Here is a 21,101-nt window from a genome sequence, read left to right as displayed (position 1 = left end):
GCTCAGCAACAGAACCCAAGAAACTATTTACACTATTGGATTGCTAAATAAATAGTAACAGTGTTTTTGTTTGTTAAAATATATCCTTCCCCACTTCTATTTTGAAAATAAATTTTTTTCTAAAAGGTCACAAATATGTTCGATTAATTGGGTTTAAACTAGATTTTTCTATGCAAGAGACAATGTCCATTTGTAGGGAACAGTCTACAAACATTCTGTGAATTCAAACATCTAGGTTTGAACTATTGTAAGTTTCCTGCTCCTAAATAGCTCTCTCTTCTCTCCAAGGTACCCTGTTTTCTATTCTTAATTAGAAAGGGAAAAGGTCTCAATAAATACTTAGGATTTTTAGATCTTCTCTTTAACAACCTACTTCCCTTTTTATGACAGGTAGGCAGCAATAGCATCTGACTGAAAAGTGAAGCCAGAGAGTCACCAGAGGCTGATTAAAGCCATTAATTCAAGCATCAGGAGGCATTCCTCTCTAGGCTTTTTGCAAGTACTCACAATTTGGGTAAAAATGTTTCCTGTGATCATCCAGTTTCACCATTCTCTTTTCACAAATATGTGAAGGAAATATCAAATAATAATAATAATAATTTAAAAATATAATTCAGAGTAATTAAAGATAGGAAGATGGATTAATGAAAAGCTATCAGGATCTACTTAAATTTAATTTTCTAAATTATTTTCACATATATAGAGTTATGTAATTCAAACCAGGCTAATGAAGCATAGCCCAGTGGAGGTCTTCAGGGGATGTGCTTTAGTTAATAATAAAGTTTTATAGTTAGTAAAGGAATTCTCTTCTGCACAAAAGATTCTTTATAAAAGCCTTAAGTTATTTGAAACCTGCAAAGATATGTTTATAAAATTAGAGTCATATTATACATATAGCTAAGTTTTTTGTTTGTTTTGTGTAACTTTGTATTATGAATATTTTCCTCTTGCCTTTGTCAGGAAAAAATTATGAAAGGCTTTGAGATCGGCAAAAAAGATTATCCAGGTGTTCTCCACCTTTTATTGTCTTTGAGCTGTTTTAAAACTCTGTAAGTTGTAGAAAACTGGTAATAACACAAATGATTCTTGTTCATACTGATACAAATCGATAGTGTCCAGTGGAATACAACTTATTACTGCCCTTTGATAAAAAGAACAGCTCTTGGACATCTGGACCAGTGAGATTTTGTGTTTCTGTTTACTGATCTGAAACTATAAGCACTTTCAGTATCTAGGTGTCTGTAATTTAGAACAGCCTTTACCTCTTGTTGTGTTATTGGGTATATTTTCCTATTTCCAGAGGGTATTAATAAATTATTTATAAAGACTCTTAAAGGAACTCTGTCTGATGGCTGGTAGAGATAAATAAGCACTTAAGTAAAATGTTTCTGCCATTTTCAAAAAATAAGGAAATTTAACATCTAGTACTTTAAATGTGCTGTACTTAAGAAAACTATTCTTACAAAAACAAACTCAGAAGTCTTAAGCATATAAGTTTATGTAATTAAGGTATGTCTTTGGCAAAAAAGAAAAGTTTAATAATTTTGGCTTAATAAAAACAGCTATATCTTAAGCCAGCCCTGAAGGTCTAGTGGTTAAAATTTGGCACACTCTGCTTCAGTGGCCCAGGTTCGGTTCCACAGGCATGGAACCACACCACTTGTCTGTCAGTAGCCATGCTGTGGCGGTGACTCACATGGAAGAACTAGAAGGATTTACAACTAGTATACATACAACTATGTGCTAGGGCTTTGGGGAGGAAAAAAAAAAAAGAGAGGAAGATTGGCAACAGATGTTAGCTCAGGGTAAATCTTTCCCTTCCCAAAAAAAACCAGGGGCCAGCCCCATGGCCTAGTGGTTAAGTTCGGCACACTTCACTTCGGTGGCCCAGGTTCAATTCCCAGGCACGGACCTACACCACTTATCAGTGGCCATGCTGTGGCGGCAACTCACTACAAAATAGAGGAAGATTGGCACAGATGTTAGCTCAGGGCAAATCTTCCTCAAGCAAAAAGAGGAAGATCCGCAACAGACGTTAGCTCAGGGCGAATCTTCCTCAGCAAAAAAAAAAAAAAAAAACCAGCTATATCTTCTCAGATTTATCAGTGTTGCATAAAAATACATATATCTTATTCTACTGGGATTTGTTTTTCCTAAATTTATACAGATTTACTAATCAAATAAGCCATTATTACTCATACATAATGTTAAAAACTATGAAAAGTGTAAATTTGTGTTCAAAAAAATGGAATCATTATTCTGACAAATTTTTATTTAAACTTTATGTTTTTTTTTTAATTTTTTGTTTATTGCAGTAACATTGGTTTATAACATTGTAAAAATTTCAGGTGTACATCATTGTACTTCTATTTCTGCATAGATTACATCACGTTCACCACCCAAATACTAATTACAACCCATCACCACACACATGTACTGAATTATCCCTTTCACCCTCCTCCCTCCCCCCTTCCCCTCTGGTAACCACCAATCCAATCTCTGTCCCTATGTGTTTGTTTATTGTTGTTATTATCTACTACTTAATGAAGGAAATCATACCGTATTTGACCTTCTCCCTCTGACTTATTTCACTTTGCATTATACCCTCAATGTCCATCCATGTTGTCACAAATGGCTGGATTTCATCGTTTCTTATGGCTGAGTAGTATTCCATTGTGTATATATACCACAGCTTCTTTATCCATTCGTCCCTTGATGGGCACTTAGGTTGCTTCCAAGTCTTGGCTATTGTGAATAACGCTGCAATGAACACAGGGCTGCATGTACCTTTACAAATTGGTGTTTTCAAGTTCTTTGGATAAATACCCAGCAGTGGAATAGCTGGATCATATGGTAGTTCTATCCTTGATTTTTTGAGGAATCTCCATACTGTTTTCCAGAGTGGCTGCCCCAGTTTGCACTCCCACCAGCAGTGTATGAGAGTTCCCTTCTCTCCACATGCTCTCCAACACATGTTGTTTCCTGTCTTGTTAATTATAGCCATTCTGACGGGCGTGAGGTGATATCTCATTGTAGTTTTGATTTGCATTTCCCTGATAGTTAGTGATTTTGAACATCTTTTCATGTGTCTGTTGGCCACTATATATGTTCTTTGGAGAAATGTCTGTTCAGGTCTTTTGCCCATTTTTTAATTGGGTTGGTAGTTTTTTTGTTGTTGAGATGCATGAGTTCTTTATATATTTTGGAGATTAAGCCCTTATCAGAAGTATGGTTTGCAAATATCTTCTCCCAATTGTTAGGTTGTCTTTTCGTTTTGTTGATGGTTTCCTTTGCTGTGCAGAAGCTTTTTAGTTTGATGTAGTCCCATTTGTTTATTTTTTCTATTGTTTCTCTTGCCCGGTCAGACGTGGGGTTTGAAAAGATGTTGCTAAGACCGATGTCGAAGAGCGTACTGCCTATGTTTTCTTCTAGAAGTTTCACAATTTCAGGTCTTACATTCAAGTCTTTAATCCATTTGGAGTTAATTTTTGTGTATGGTGTAAGGTTAAGGGTCTACTTTCATTTTTTTGCACGTGGCTGTCCAGTTTTCCCAACACCATTTGTTGAAGAGACTTTCTTTTCCCCATTGTATGTTCTTGGCTCCTTTGTCAAAGATTAGCTGTCCATAGATGTGTGGGTTTATTTCTGGGCTTTCGATTCTATTCCATTGATCTCTGTGTCTGTTTTTGTGCCAGTACCATGCTGTTTTGGTTACTATAGCTTTGTAGTATATTTTGAAATCAGGGAGTGTGATACCTCCAGCTTTGTTCTTTTTTCTCAGGATTCCTTTAGCTATTCGGGGTCTTTTGTTGTTCCATATAAATTTTAGGATTCTTTGTTCTATTTCTGTGAAAAATGTTGCTGGAACTTTGATAGGGATTGCATTGAATCTATAGATGGCTTTAGGAAGTATGGACATCTTAACTATGTTAATTCTTCCAATCCAAGAGCACGGAATATCTTTCCATTTCTTTGTGTCTTCTTCAATTCTTTCAGAAATGTTTTATAGTTTTCGGTGTACAGATCTTTCACCTCTTTGGTTAAGTTTATTCCTAGGTATTTTATTCTTTTTGTTGCAATTGTAAATGGGATGGTATTCTTAATTTCTCTTTCTGCTACTTCGTTGTTAGTGTACAGAAATGCAACTGATTTTTGTATGTTGATTTTGTATCCTGCAACTTTACCATATTCGTTTATTACTTCTAAAAGTTTTCTGGTGGATTCTTTAGGGTTTTCTATATATAAAATCATGTCATCTGCAAATAGTGACAGTTTCACTTCTTCCTTTCCAATTTGGATCCCTTTTATTTCTTTCTCTTGCCTGATTGCTCTGGCTAGGACTTCCAGTACTATGTTAAATAGGAGTGGTGACAGTGGGCATCCTTGTCTGGTTCCTGTTCTTAGAGGGATGGCTTTCAGTTTTTCACCATTGAGGATGATATTAGCTGTGGGTTTCTCATATATGGTCTTTATTATCTTGAGATACTTTCCTTCTATACCCATTTTATTCAGAGTTTTTATCATAAATGGATGCTGTATCTTGTCACATGATTTCTCTGCATCTATTGAGATGATCATGTGATTTTTATTCTTCATTTTATTAATGTGGTGTATTACGTTGATGATTTGCAAATGTTAAACCATCCCTGCATACCTGGAATAAATCCCACTTGATCATGGTGTATAATCTTTTTAACATATTGTTGTATGCGATTTGCTAGTATTTTGTTGAGGATTTTTGCATTGATGTTCATCAGTGATATTGGCCTGTAATTTTCTTTTTTTTGTGTTGTCCTTGTCTGCTTTTGGTATCAGGGTAATGTCAGCTTCGTAGAATGAGTTAGGGAGCTTCCCCCCCTCCTCAATTTTTTGGAAGAGTTTGAGAAGGATAGGTATTAAGTCTTCTTTGAATGTTTGGTAGAATTCACCAGGGAAGCCGTCTGGTCCTGGACTTTTATTTTTGGGGAGGTTTGTGATTACTGTTTCGATCTCCTTACTGGTGATTGGTCTATTCAAATTCTCTACTTCTTCTTGATCCAGTTTTGGAAGGTTGTATGATTCTAAGAATTTATCCATTTCTTCCAGATTGTCGAATTGCTTGGCATATAGCTTTTCATAGTATTCTCTTATAATCTTTTGTATTTCCGAGGTGTCTGTTGTAACCTCTCCTCTTTCATTTCTGATTTTACTTATTTGTGCCTTCTCTCTTTTTTTCTTGGTGAGTCTAGCTAAAGATTTGTCAATTTTGTTGACCTTTTCAAAGAACCAGCTCTTGGTTTTATTAATTTTTTCTATGGTTTTTTTGGTCTCTATTTCATTTATTTCTGCTCTGATTTTTATTATTTCCCTTCTTCTACTGATTTTGGGCTTGGTTTGTTCTTCTTTTTCCAGTTCCTTTAGGTGCATTGTTAGATTGTTTATTTGAGATTTTTCTTGTTTGTTGAGATAGGCCTGTATCACTATAAACTTCCCTCTTAGAACCGCTTTTGCTGTATCCCATAAATTCTGGCATGTCGTATTTTCATTTTCATTTGTCTCCAGGTATTTTTTGATTTCTTCTTTGATTTCTTCGTTAACCCAGTCGTTGTTCAGTAGCATTTTGTTTAATCTCACGTATTTGTGGCTTTTCTGATTTTCTTCCTATAGTTGATTTCTAGTTTCATACCGTTGTGGTCACAAAAGATGCTTGGGGGCCAGCCCCGTGGCTTAGCGGTTAAGTGCTCCCACTCCGCTGCTGGCGGCCCGGGTTCGGATCCCAGGCGCGCACCGACGCACCGCTTCTCCAGCCATGCTGAGGCCGCGTCCCACATACAGCAACTAGAAGGATGTGCAGCTATGACATACAACTATCTACTGGGACTTTGGGGGAAAAAATAAATAAATAATATATTAAAAAAAAAGAAAAGATGCTTGGTATTATTTCAATCTTCTTAAATTTATGGAGACTTGTTTTGTAGCCTAATATGTGATCAATCCTGGAGAATGTTCCATGTACATTTGAAAAGAACGTGTATTCTTCGGTTTTTGGATGGAATGCTCTGTATATATCTACTAGGTCCATCTGTTCTAGTGTGTCGTTTAAGGCCAATGTTTCCTTATTGATCTTCTGTTTGGATGATCTATCCATTGGTGTAAGTGGAGTGTTAAAGTCCCCTACTATTATTGTGTTACTGTCTATTTCTGTTTTTATGTCTGTTAATAATTGCTTTATATATTTAGGTGCACCTACATTGGGTGCGTAGATATTTACAAGTGTTATATCCTCTTGTTGGATTGTTCCCTTGATCATTATGTAATGCCCTTCTTTGTCTCTTTTTACAGTTTTTGTTTTAAAGTCTATTTTGTCTGATATGAGTACTGCTACCCCAGCTTTCTTTTCATTGCCATTTGCGTGGAGTATCTTTTTCCATCCCTTCACTTTCAGTTTGTGAGTGTCTTTAGGTCTGAAGTGTGTCTCTTGTATGCAGCATATATATGGGTCTTGTTTTTTTATCCAGTCAGCCACCCTATGCCTTTTAATTGGAGCATTTAGTCCATTGACGTTTAAAGTAGCTATTGATAAGTATGTACTTACTGCCATTTTTTAACTTTTTTTTTTTTCCTCAGTGTTTTCGTAGTCCTTCTCTGTTCCTTTCTTCTTCTATACAGAATTGATGGTCACTTTAGTTTGACCTCTGTCTGAAAGCTGTACTCTTAACTCGCCTCCTCCCCCCTTTTATGTTTTTGATATCATATCTAACCTCTTTTTTGTGCATTTGTATCCATTACGTTCTAATCATGGAAATAGATAATTTTTCCTATTTGTGGTCTTCTCTTTGCCCCTTAAATCAGTCCCTTTAACATTTCTCGTAGCACTGGTTTCTTGGTGACAAACTCCTTTAATTTTTGCTTATCTGGGAAAATTTTGATCTCTCCTTCCATTTTGAATGATAACCTTGCTGGGTAGAGTATTCTTGGCTGTAAGTTTTTTCCTTTTAGCACTTTAAATATATCATGCCATTCTCTTCTAGCCTGTAAGGTTTCTGCTGAGAAGTCAGCTGATAGCCTTATGGGGTTTCCTTTGTATGTAACTTGACATTCTCTTGCGGCTTTTAGGATTCTCTCTTTATCTTTAATTCTGGACATTTTGATTATGATGTGTCTTGGTGTGGGCCTCTTTGGGTTTATCTTGTTTGGGGCTCTCTGTGCTTCCTGTACCTGGATATCTGTTTCCTTCCTTAGGTTAGGGATGTTTTCATCTATTATTTCTTGAAATAGATTCTCTGCCCCCTTGTCTCACTCTTCTCCTTCCGGGACACCTATAACACGGATGTTAGTGCGCTTGATGTTGTCCCAGAGGTCCCTTAGACTGTCCTCACTCTTTTTAATTCTTTTCTCTTTTACCTGTTCACCTTGGGTAATTTCTTCTAGTCTTTCGTCCAGCTCACAGATCCGTTCTTCTGTATCCTCTACTCTGCTTTTGAGTCCCTCTAATGAATTTTTCATTTCCAGTATTGTATTCTTCATTTCTGATTGGTTCTTTTTTATATCTTCCATTTCTTTGTTGACATTCTCACTGAGTTCATCTATTCTTCTCCCCAGATCAGTGAGCATCCTTAACACTCTTTGTTTGAACTCTCTGTCGGGTAGGTCGCTCATTTCTGTTTCACTTAGTTCCTTTTCTGGGGTTTTGTCCTGTTCCCTTACTTGGAATGTATTCTTTTGCCTCCTCATTTTGCCTCTTTCCCTGTGCTTGTGTCTATGTATTAGGTAGGTCAGCTACGTCTCCTGCTCTTGGACAGGTGACCTTATGTAAGTGATGCCTTAGGAGGCTTCCAGTGTGCTTCCCTCAGTTCTCAATGTTCCAGGGGTGACCCCTATGTGGGCTACGTGTGTCCTTCTATTGTGGCCTGTTAGCTCTCCCTATAGGCACCCAGGGAGGCTGAGTTATGCTCCTGGTCAGCTGTTGTTATGCTCAGCTGCTTGTAGTTGTTGTGGGCCCTTCAGTCTCTTTATAAGGTGTGGGGAGCCCCAGCACAGTTGGCTGCAAGTTCTAATACCACATTTGTGTTGCAGTATTTCTTTTAAGTGAGTAGGCCCCCAGCGTGGCAGGTTGTTAGGCTCAGGGCCTTACAATTGCTGTAAGCCTCTAGCCTATTAGGTCTCTTGTCAGCTCTCTGAGGATTGCAGCTGGGTGGGGCTGGCCTCAGGCACAGGAGCACCCAATCGTTTCAGGCTTTGGAAGGTGGGGCAAACCTCCTATGTGGGTCTTTGAGAAGCACAAGTCTTCTGCAGCTGACAAACCCTGCCGCCCACAGGTCCACACACACAGTCAACACAGTCCTGCCCTGTGTGAGCGCCCCGACCTCCCCAAGCAGACCCAGTCTCTCCACGGCAGGAGCCCCACACACCCCGCCATCGCCCCACACTCTCCACCCACTCCTTGTGCACTCCCTGCCCCGCTCAAGTCGGCTCAGTTCCCAGGCTGTAGAGAATCCAGTCACCAATCTATGTAGGCCCACAAGTTGCCTGAGGGCTTGTTGTTGGGTGGGGCCAGTCTCTAGGGTGGGCTGCCTGCCCTGGCTGAGCTGGATTAAATCGGTGCTCTAGCGGGTGGGGCAGACCCTGGGTTAGCAGGCCTCAGGGAGAACTCCAATGGCATCTGTGTCAGCACGCCCACACCAGGCCACAACAATGGCCGCCGCCAATGTCCCAGTCCCTGGAGAGGTCTCACCCCTCACCGAGATGCACTCAGGGCCTATTAGGTGAGTCTCTTTTCACCACAGCACTGTGCACCTTTCTTTCTGGTGATTTTAGGATGCTTTCTGAAACGGGTGAGTTTGTGTGCGGGCCCTTTAAGAGCTGGTTTTAGTTTCTTTGTGAACCGGGTTTTCTGGGGGTGCTCCCCAATGTTTTGGTAGCAGGCAAAGTCAGATATTATGCTGCTGGTCTCGATTGTGCTGGGTCCACAAAATGCCCCCAGTGGGGGTGCTCCCCGGCTCAGGGCCCCGCGCCTCCAGGGAGGCTTCATACCTGTGAGCTGCTCCTGGCGGCTGTGAAGCTGGCGGCTTGTGAAGGCGGCGTTTTTCCTCTCCAGAAGGGAGTCTCTGCCTCTTCTACCTCAGTTAGGATTGTCCGTTGTTGCAGGAGTTCCTCTTATCCAATTTTCAGTTCTGTCTCAGGGGTAATTTTTCCACGAGTAGTTGTAAATTGGCTGTGTCCACGGGAGGAGGTGAGTTCCGAGTCTGCTTACGCCGCCATCTTGACTCCGCCCCCTAATTATGTTTTATAATATCTCAGATTGAAAATAATTTGCAAGCTCTTTAGATAACTTAAAACCTTGGACTGATATTAAAGTGAGTTATTTAATGGATAATCATTAGATAACAAAATAATTTTTAAGTAAGAGGAAATACTCAAACACTGGCTACTTGAGCATAATTTTAAGTGTATATACTTTTGCTTCTTATTTTTATATTCTATAGAAAGGCTATATCTTTTGGTCATGTTAATGAATGTGCTCATTTACAAAGGTTCCATGCTTATGAAAGAGGTTCTTTCCAAGATGTTACTTTCCATATCTATTTTTAAGTGTTTCATTTTCACTTTGACTAAATAGGTAACCAAGAATTCTTTCTCAGGCACCCATGATCCTCTTTTAACCAAGTATCCAAATCTCCTCTAATAACCTCTTGATTTTTGCTTTCCCCAAATCAGATCCTAATTATAAATAAATATATAAAATTTCAGGATATATAAAACTTGCAGGATATCTTTTACACCTAAAGTATCTTTGAGATTCCCCAGAGGGCCCCTGAAAAATAATCACAAAGATCTGTTCTTTCGCCTTATAAAAAGAGAAGTGCTTGAAATAATTAGGTTCATTTGGTCTATTTACTATTGTAAATTTCATGGGAAGAGTTATGCAATCAGAAGAGAAGCTCAGCCTTCCTTAGGTTAAATTTATATTGGTAAAATATGATAAATATTTCAGAAATTATATGGTTTATGGCAAGTTGGAGATTTGTCAATGCCCTTACTGTTCATGACATGTTTTCATATATCAGAGTCTTGGTGGTACTTGGCCTCATCATATTAGACAATAGCAGTATAGTGTTATCAGTCATAATTCAGACATTATGCAAAATGTTGACTTGGCCACAGCCTTGCTTTTAATTTGAATTTACCAACTTCTAGACCAGTAAATTTTTAGTGGGGAACTATGTCAGTCTTCCCTATGCAGTTTGTAAAAAATACAGACATCTGGGCCCTATTTCAGACTTACTGAATCTTTTTACTTGCTATTCTTGGTTTAAAGCTGGTCCATTCATTGCATAATATATATGTATTATATATATATAATATCTATATAATGGCATTATATAGATATAATATCTCAGTATTATCATACATTATATTCAAGACTCTCTCTATATAAAAATTATGTTTATTCATTTTTACAAATCAGATGTAACTTTTCTGGATGTCTTGGAAAATAGGCTTCATCACTATCCTTAGAGACATTTTGTCTAATTTTTTACAGTGGCTTTATTACCTTTGTTTTGCATGCCATAGGAACATCCAAATTTTCTTGTCAGTTGCCTATTCTTATGAACCCTCATCAGACCTTTCATATTTGAAAGTTCTCAATAATAAACCAACCACAGTCATTTGAAGGCTCTGTCTCTACAGGTAGTTTTTCTTTTATTAAGATGCTTGCTTGAAGCTTCTACTATAAGCTAAAGGTCAGAGTTTGCGTCTTCAACTAAGAAGGACCGTCTCACAGCCTCCTGGAGAAAGGACTGAACCAGGTTCTTCAAGCTATTTTTTTAAACACATATTTTTTTTATTGAGGTACAATTGACTTGTAATTCTTCAAACTATTAACACTTCAAAGCCACGCTGACATTACTTGGACAACTCTCAAACCACCCCAGTGGACTGAGTCAGGATTTCCAGGACTCTATTAGGTTAGACAGCTTCACGAGACTCTTGACCCAAGATCTACCAGGACAAGAATTAACTGTATCGGATTAAATGAAACTAATGGGGGAAAATTCATTTTGGCTATTTGTGTGGAGTATTATTGATGTTGTTTTAACATCTATTTTCTGGATATAAAAGGAAGCTGTTTCTCTTTCTTCTTAAATGATAACTCATGTGTAACCCACAATTTAGTAGATTCTGCTTCTGTAAACTGAAAATGTTTAAATATCTGATTTTCACTGGCTCTCCCAGAATTGAGAAACTCTTACTAGATTCAATAAGGATCTTCCTTCTTTTTTTACCAGGATATAAATGGATACATTGATTGTATAACCAAGGCCTTATGCGAAGTGTAATATTTAAAAAGGATGCTCATTTAACCATGTATGGCATGGCAAACCATTTTGGCCATTTAAGGGCCAAAGCTTGGCTGTACTTATGTCACCAGTGCTGACAAAGCCCTCCCAGGGAAACTGGTCTGGCACCTAGCTTACAGGGCCCAGCCTTACAGGTATTAGGAAGGTCACTTCCTGGCAGGCCAGGGAACAGGACCTCAAAATTTTCTCAAATTTATAGGGACTGCAGGAGAAATCTGGTGGAGAGAGTTTCTTGGGCTTCATTTCCTAGCCTTGGGAAAGCAAATAATAGAGGCTTTTGAAAGTCTAACCTGACGTTCAATAGGAAAACTTCGAGACCGAAAATAAATTTATGGCTGCAATAGTTGTTCAGTCCTCTAAATTTGCAAAATATTTTTAAGGAGGTCTGTTTGGTAAATTAACACACTTGCTGCACCTATGAAATAATCAGGCCAACTAAAGACAGCCTGATTTTGTGATTAAGAATAATCTTTGCTTTAAGATGACTATGATGGTGGAAGTGGGATGGACGTCAGGAAAAATTGTGAAAGACTTTGAAATGGGGGAGAAAAAGATTAGTATTTGAGGTATTTTACAATGCTGTAACTTGTAGAAAACCTTTTTGTGTTTTTTAAAAAACAAATAGAAAAAAAATTTCTAAGTGGTAAACCCATCAACTTGTCTTTTTCATTTCTTCCCTTGATTTATGCTTAGAGATGCCTTCTGCACCCCTAAATCAGATAAATATTCACCTGTATTTTATATTTCCTTTACAGCTTCCTCTTGACAGTTCGCTCTCTAATCCTTCTGGAGCCTATACGGGGCAAGCTCCTTAAGACTTTGGTCTAACTGGCTGTGATTCCAAGTCTATTTAGTATTAATCTGATGAAAATAATGTTTTAAGTAGAGACAGAATGCAGATAAATATATCAATATTTCTGAGTCAAACTGCTTATTAGCAGTTTGGGGGGACAAAGTATTTATAATAATTTGAATAATAATTACACAGTTCATGGAACACCGCACATATAATCTTATATAATAATACTCGCAACAAATCTATGAGGTAGCCATTATTAACCCCAATTTGCAATGAGGAAACTGAGGTTCAGAGAGAGTTAACTTCACAAAACTAGTAAATGGTGGAACTAGAATTCCAACACAGGGCAGTCTGTCTCCAAAGCCAATTTTATAAAGACAACTAAGGTTTGAGAGCACAGGCCTACTAGTAGTCAGAGGTGGGGATTTTGTCAGGGAGAGATAGAAGTCTTTCCTCTAAAAACCAGGCTGGAATCCAAACAGCAATCAAGCAGCTGGATTCATTATTATGCTAGAGTTGCAGTCAAATTATGTTAATTCCTTTATTTGGAAGGAAGTAGAGCCAGATCTCCTTTTAGTCGCTGTAATCATCGAATTTGGTTAGCTTTGTCATTCAAGAAGATAATACCTTCCTTAAATACACTATGGTGGCATTCACAAAAAGCATTCAAGTAAATTTTTTCTGCATTCCTTGGCATGGAAAGATGTCCATGATACTCTGTAAAGCAAAAATAACAGATCATAAAACGGTATGTGGAGTATGGTTCCATGGGTGTGTTAATGCATAGAACACAGTTTGGAATGTTGTACACCCAATTTTCTTGTGTGTGTGGTTAACTATGGTTATTTCTAGATGATGGGATTATAATTTATTTTTATTTTTATTTATTTTAATCCTAATAATCATCTACATGGTATGATAAAGACAGTTGTCTGGCTGATTTTTTTTTTAATATTTCAACTGGTAGCTCTGGCACCTCATAATTATAAAATATAAATGTATGCATTCTTCCTTGAAAATTTGTCACCAAAGAACTAAGCGGAGGACAGTAAGGACAACATCTCATATGACTCATAAAGATAGTTTGTTTACAGCAACCTAACTTTTAAGAAGTTGTCCATTTTTATGCACACTAGGAGGCCTCCATCATCAGGGGTGGTAGATGATTACACTGATGACTGTCCCATAGCTGTAAAAGGGGGGTGATGATGGATAAACAGAGTAATTATGAATAGCAGTAACGTTACGTCAAAAAGATCTACCACCGTTCACTTCCCCATTCTCTCTAATGGCGTATGTAGCAATCATCATCTCAGCTACAAAGCCTGTGGTTACAAAGTTGTAGATAGAACAAAACTCTGACCAAAAAAACATTTAATTGAACTTGGACTTGAATTACAAGAGCAAAGTATTAAAGTAAGGAAGGTGGTTTCTTTCACTCTCTTATATTTGCTTTTCAAAATAAAAAAAAAATTTTTTTAATCAAAACCTTTTTGTAAAGACCACAGCATGTTTCTGAAGCATGAGAGGACCACCCAGGAGCTAAGCAAGGCTAATGTACATGTCTCTGGGGGGTAAAGAGTTTTTTGACTAGAAAGTTTCTCTACTGTCAGCAGTGAACAAGGCAAGGAGACTGAGTGCAAAGAATACGCTGTCAGGGCCTGAAGGAAGAAAAGAAAGCTCTTAAAAGGGATATAGCTCAACTCAATCTCTTGCTAGCAATTTATTTTAGATCTGGTGTTAGCTGAAAAAAGTTTTTTTGCATTTCCATCAGAGACATCTTTAGGAAATTCAAAAGCCAAAGCTCCCATTTCATCCCAAAGCATGAAAAGATGATACATAGATAGATAGATAGATAGACAGACAGACAGACAGATAGATAGACAGAGAGGATATTGTAATGGTCCTATAGAACTATTTGGTTTAAAATTTTCTAACTTTATACCTTAAACTTTAAATATTGTGAGTTAAGTTCTATTTCGTAAATGAATATTTCGCTTATTTAGGTTGGAAATGAGATAAGGTTATTCATTGTTTCCTACAGCACTGAATTCGTGTTTTTAGGACTATTTATCAAAGTTGAAAAAGTGCTTTTACCCAGATATTTTCTAGCACAGGTAATAATATCTGCAGAATATCTACATGAAAATAATTTTAGAACTCCAAATCAGGACACATGACCAATTTTTTTCCATGACTTGCTGACATACAAACTCCTATATAACAATTAAATCACACTGTTTATATATATTTGATACATCACCTCTTTTAAATATAACTGCATGACATTATTATTGACCCAGTGCTGTACTTACACGGCTCCCCAAATATCAAGGGTAACTTTAGCTGTCTTTTCTCATTAGAAACTGAGGCTGGCAAGTTGGAGTTATTTGCAAATGGCCTCCTAAGTTCTCCCTCCCAGTCCATATTATAAAAACTCTAAGACGATTCACGGGTTGTCGCGCTTTCCAATATTTGACCTGACTTTCTTTGCCTCTGAGAAAGCTGCCCACTGTACAACCCCCATCACTGGTAGCCTGGGGCCATGTGGTTCACCAACTGCTATCTCCCGGTAAAATTTGGGCTTTGGGAAAAAGTCTTAAAAAAGCTTGTTACCTGTGTGAAGGAAAATAAAGGAAACCATGCTGGCTCACCAGCCAGGTGCACCTTTTCGCAGTCTGTGAAGTTAAAAGGGTAGGTAGGTGTGCAGGAAAGGGTCAACTCAGCAGGTCTGGGTTGCTCATACCTTGCACTTCCAAAGAAAGGCCTATCTTCACGACTGGTCCTTGGCCTGATCCTGGGACATAACCTCTGAGCCTTGGAATATTCTGCCTGATAAGAGTGTTTTGTATGCCGGAGATCCTGGGCCATGCTGTACAAGTTTGATCAGACAAGTTTATTCTGACTACGTAATTGACGGTAAACCCCCGTTTTTGCTGGGGATGGGGGTGAGGAGGTGGAAGGGGGCTGGAATCTGAGCAGCCAAGGTCACTCATGCAGGCCCTGCATGCCTGTGTGACTGACGCTGAATAAAAACTCTGGACACCAAGGCTCAGGTGAGCTTCCCTGTTTGGTAAGACTTGCCACGCGTCGCCTACGTTGCTGGGAGAATGAGGCACATCCAGGCTGCTCCACTGGGAGAGGCCACCCGGAAGCCTGCACCCGCTTCTCCTGGGCTTCATGCCATCACCTTCTCTCGTCGCTGACTTTCACCTGTATCCTCTCACTGTAACAAACCATTTCTCAGTCCTGAGATTCCTTCTCCTGGGCTTCATGCCATCACCTTCTCCCGTCGCTGACTTTCACCTGTATCCTCTCACTGTAACAAACCATTTCTCAGTCCTGAGATTCCTTCTCCTGGACTTCATGCCATCACCTTCTCCCGTCGCTGACTTTCACCTGTATCCTCTCACTGTAACAAACCATTTCTCAGTCCTGAGATTCCTTCTCCTGGACTTCATGCCATCACCTTCTCCCGTCGCTGACTTTCACCTGTATCCTCTCACTGTAACAAACCATTTCTCAGTCCTGAGATTCCTTCTCCTGGACTTCATGCCATCACCTTCTCCCGTCGCTGACTTTCACCTGTATCCTCTCACTGTAACAAACCATTTCTCAGTCCTGAGATTCCTTCTCGTGAATCATCAGCACCAGGGTGGTCTTGGGGACCCCCTCACAGTAGGACAACCATCCCCAGGCGTAAGGCCATTGGCTGCCTAGGCCACTGGTTCTGCCTCCTTTGGGCACTGCACGTCCTTGCCCCTTCCCAGGCCATAAGTCACACAGAGGCCAGCCCACCTTCCCATCCTTCCTCTTCAAAGGACTCATAAGGATTCTGGTCCTTGTAGCCAGATTCTCTCCAGTGTGAAGATGGGGAAAAGGGAGAGATTAAACATTCAAACAGTGTCACATACAATACAATAAAAGCTAACATTTATTGAGCACTTATTACATGTTCTTTTAAGTGCTTTATAGGTATTATCTCACTGAATCTTCATACAACCCCATGTGTCAGTAAAACTATTCCCATTTTGCAAGGAATACAAGGAACCTGAGGCTCAGAGAGTTAATTGACCTGCCCCAGGTTCCACTGCTAGTAAGTGGCAGACCAGAGATTCAAAATGAAGCCTGTGTTCTTAACTTATACAAAACGACACACAAAGTATAAAACATGCACTACCAAGAAACTAACATACATACTGTGGATCTAATAACAAAATTGCTTCTATTATGAGATAGGACAACGTTACGATGAGGTGGATTTTTGTATTCTCACTGTGAGACAATGTTTAAGGAGAAAGACTCTACTATACAAACATGATTACTAAGAAAACAAATGTCACACAACCCTCAAAAATTCCAAACTTCCTAATTACTGAATTGACCCATTTTGCTCAGGTGGCTCTCATTTCTTATGCTTTCTGATGAGTCGTCCACCTACAGAGACCCTATCAAAGGCCTGACAACAAGGAGGGATTGAAACATGAAAGAGGACCTCAGACTAAGAATGCCTAAAAAATGAACTTCACAGAAAATAAGGTACAAAGATCAGAATCAAAATCACTGGGAAATCAGATTTCTGAGTGGAAGGTCATAAAGTGTTCTAAAGGAAAGTCATCAAGCAGAAAGAAATCTAACTAGTATAAATTATTCTAATTAAATTGTTACGGGTCAATTCATTGTTTTGTGCCCTAATTATTAAGTACATCATGGGCCAGCCACAGTGGCCTAGTGGTTAAGTTCAGCATACTCCACTTTGGCAGCCCGGGTTCAGTACCTGGGCACAGACCTACACCACTCATCTGTCAGTGGCCATGCAGTGGCGGCAGCTCACATACAAAAAAAAAAAAACAGAGGAAGACTGGCACAGATGTTAACTCAGGGCAGATCTTCCTCAGGAAAAAAAAAAAAAAGTACATCATGACCAAACTAGGTAATAATAGTCAATATCTTGACAGAAATTTGGAATGTTGGGGAAACACTAGGAAGCAGCAGTCAGGAAGTCTGATTTCTAGTCTGGTCTAGACTATAACTAGCAGTGCGACTTTGGTCAAGTTAATCTCTTTTGGCTCTGATTTCCTCATGCATAAAATGAGGAACACGGAATTGGTGTAAGCTCTCTTTCAGCTTGAACAATATATATATTTTAAATACAAAACTATATTATAACTTTACAATATTAAAACTTAACTTTGCTAATGTATTTCAGGAAATATATTTACATGATCAGGAAGAACCAGATGGGCTTCTTTGCAAAGATGCAGGCAAAGAGCATGTTTTGGGGGAGGAGAGTATATTTACATAAATACGTAATTTACCCATGCATTTTGTTAAGAACATTCCTTATGAAGAATTCAGTATCTATATTCCAAAGAGTCTATACTTTGTAAAAGGTAGTGGTACTAGCAGACCTACAAGAAATACTAAATGGAGTTCTTCAAGCTGAAATGAAAGGACACTAGACAGTAACTTATATCCACATAAAGAAATAAAGAGCACTGGTATAGATAACTACACAGGTAAAAATAAAAGTTAACTGTATTTTTTTTTTGTAACTCTTTTTTCTTTTATCTAATTTAAAAGACAACTGCATACAGCAATATTTATAAATCTGTGTTGACGGGCACATAATGTATAAAATGTAATTTGTATGACAATAACAGCACAAAGGAGTGGGGAGGGAATGAAGCTATACTGAAACAAAATTTTTGTATACCATGAAATTAAGTTGATAATAATCTGAACTAGATTGTTATAAATTAGAATGTTAAGTCTAATCTCCTGGGCAAACACTAATTTAAAAACTCAGAAAAAAATAGTTAAAAAAAAAATGAGGAGAGAATTAAAATTGTATGCTAGGAAATATCTATTTAACACGAAAGGCAGCAGTAAAGGAGGTATAGAGAAACAAACAAACAAAAAAAAAAGACATAACATATATAGAAAACAAATAGCAAAATGACAGATGTAAACCCTACCTTATTAGTAATTACAGTAACTTTAAAAGGACTAAACACTCCAGGGCCGGCCCCGTGGCTTAGCAGTTGAGTGCACGCGCTCCGCTGCTGGCGGCCCAGGTTCGGATCCCGGGCGCGCACCGACGCACCGATTCTCTGGCCATGCTGAGGCCGCGTCCCACATACAGCAACTAGAAGGATGTGCAGCTATGACATACAACTATCTACTGGGGCTTTGGGGGGAAAATAAATAAATAAATAAAATCTTTAAAAGGACTAAACACTCCAATTAAAAGTCAGAGATTGAAAGAATGGATTAAAAAACACGATTTAACTATCCTATCTCTACAAGAGATACACTTCAGATTCAAAGACACAAAGAGGTTAAAAGTAAAATGATAGAACAGATACTCCATGCAAACAGTAACCAAAAGAGAGCTAAAATGGCTGTATTATCAGGAGGCAAAATAAGACTTTAATGCAAAAAATTTTACTAGAGACAAAAGAGGGACAATTTACAATGATAAAGGGTCAGCCCATCAAGATATAACAATTATAAGCACATAGGCACCTAACAACAGAACCCAAAAATACATGAAGCAAAAACGGAAAGAATTTAAGGAAGAAATAAATTCAACCATTATAGTTGGAGACTTCAATATCCCACACAAAGATTCGAGCAGAAATTAATGAAATCGTGAATAGAAAAACAATAAAGGAAATCAATAAATTAAGAAGTCGATTCTTTGGTAAGATGAACATAATTGACAAACCTTTAGTAAGACCGACCAAGAAAAAAGAGAGAAGACTCAAATTGCTAAAATCAGGAATGGAAGAGGGGACATTACTATCAACCTTACAAAAATAAAAAGGAGTATAAGGGAATACTATAAACCATTGTATATCAACACATAAAATTGCCTGAATAAAATGGACAAATTCCTAAAAAGACATGAACTACCAAAACTAACTCAAGAGAAATAGAAAATATGAATAGACCTATAACAACAATATGAATGGACCTGTAAGAAAGATTGAATTAGTAACCAAAAAAAACTTCCCACAAAGACAGGTACAGCACCAGATGGCTTCACCGGTGAATTCTAAAAAATGTTTAAAGAATTAACACCAATCCTTCACAAACTTTTCCAAAAAGTAGAAGAGGAGGGAACACTTCCCATATTATCCTGATACGAAAACCAGACACAGACATCACGAGAAAAGAAAACTACAATATTTCTTGTGAATATAGATGTAAAATTTCTCAACAAATGATTGCAAACCAAATTCAGAAACATATAAAAAAGATTAAAAGGTACTCAAGTTTGAGCGCTACAGATATATGAAATGACCTTATGGGCCGGCCCTGTGGCTTGGCGGTTGGGTGCGTGCGCTCCACTGCTGGCAGCCAGGGTTCGGATTCCGCTGCTGGCGGCCGGGTTCGGATCCCGGGTGCGCGCCGACCCGCCGCTTCTCCGGCCGTGCTGGGCCGCGTCCCACGCTGTGCAACTATGACATACAACCATCTACTGGGGCTTTGGGGGCGAGGAAGGAAGGAAGGGAGGGAGGGAGTAAGGAAGGAAGGAAGGAAGGAAGGAATGACCTTAGCATAAACATTTACTCATTCAATCACCTCCCTGGTTCAAGAAAATTCTAAATGAAGCATTAATGCGGGCATGATGAAACCTGACTTGCATGATGTCAATTTTTTCCTATTTAGAAAATATGGGTTTGAGAGATTACTATTAGGGGGCCGGCCCCGTGGCTTAGTGGTTAAGTGCGTGCGCTCCGCTACTGGCGCCCGGGTTCGGATCCCGGGCGCGCACTGACGCACCGCTTCTTTGGCCATGCTGAGGCCGGGTCCCACGTACAGCAACTAGAAGGATGTGCAGCTGTGACATACAACTATCTACTGGGGCTTTGGGGGAAAAAATAAATAAATAAAATTATAAAAAAAAAAAAAGAGAGATTATTATTAGAATTGCTCTGATCCCTTCCTTTACACCTGGCCTATTCCATTATTCAGCAAGGAAGCTGGAGTTTTGTTTGTTTTTTCAATTTACAAAGTTAGCAGTTTCTCTGTTTAGGAAGTGATGCCAAACAAGGAAGAACTCGGTTATGATAAGATCTGATTAAAATACATATTGTCAAGTAAAACAGCACCAGGAAGAAACAAGCAGCAAATCCAGAGGAGAGACATTCTACAAAAAATTGGGGCCATATCTTCAACAAATCATGTAAAAAGAAGGCAGGGAGAGGAGTGATAGTTTTAGTTTAAAAAGTGCTCTAAGGGGCCGGCCCTGCAGCCGAGTGGTTAAAGTTCCACATGCTCCACTTCAGTGACCCCGGTGTGTGGGTTCAGATCCTGGGCGCAGACCTACATCACTCACCAGCCATGCTGTGGCGGCGACCCACACACAAAATAGAGGAAGATTGGCACAGACATTAGCTGAGGGCTAATCTTCCTCAAGCAAAACAAAAAAAGGAAGATTAGCAACAGATGTTAGCGCAGGGCAAATCTTCCTCAGCAAAAAAAAAAAGAGGGGATCTAAGAGACACAACAACCCACAGGTCTATCTGACCATCACAAAAATAGGGGCAAAAGATGGTGTATCACTACTGATGGGATGTAATAGGAAGTGCACAGCACCAACTATGAGTATTCTTCCCACAAAACTGAACCCATATCCCACCACCTCAGTTTACAGAAAATAGAGGGGATAGAGGAGCATGTTAAACGAATCCACAGAGACACAATCAGGCAGATCCAGAAGGTGGGAAATTCTCCAGAACAAGTGACCTGATTTCTCTAGCAAATATGTGACAGAAAAAATGAAAGAGGAAGGAAGAACTGTGATAGATTGAAAGGGATTTAAGAGACAGATAACCAAACACAACGTGTTTGGATCCTAATTCAAACAAACCCACTGTAATTCAAACAAACAAACTCACTGTTTTTGAGCAAGTGGGGAAATGTGAACACTGACTGAATATTTGATGTTA

The 21,101-nt window shown here is 38.8% G+C and overlaps 1 protein-coding gene across 3 annotated transcripts in view; it reads right to left on the bottom strand.

Moving 5' to 3' along the window:
- The window catches only part of C17H12orf56 (chromosome 17 C12orf56 homolog), a 95,273-nt gene that overhangs the window by 52,966 nt on the left and 21,206 nt on the right, over positions 1–21,101 (bottom strand). The window lies entirely within an intron of this gene.

Source organism: Diceros bicornis, chromosome 17 (assembly GCF_020826845.1).
Source record: "Diceros bicornis minor isolate mBicDic1 chromosome 17, mDicBic1.mat.cur, whole genome shotgun sequence".
Taxonomy (NCBI): Eukaryota; Metazoa; Chordata; class Mammalia; order Perissodactyla; family Rhinocerotidae; genus Diceros; species Diceros bicornis.
The sequence above is the reverse complement of the archived record's forward strand: the minus strand, read 5'-3'. Positions and strand labels throughout refer to the sequence as shown.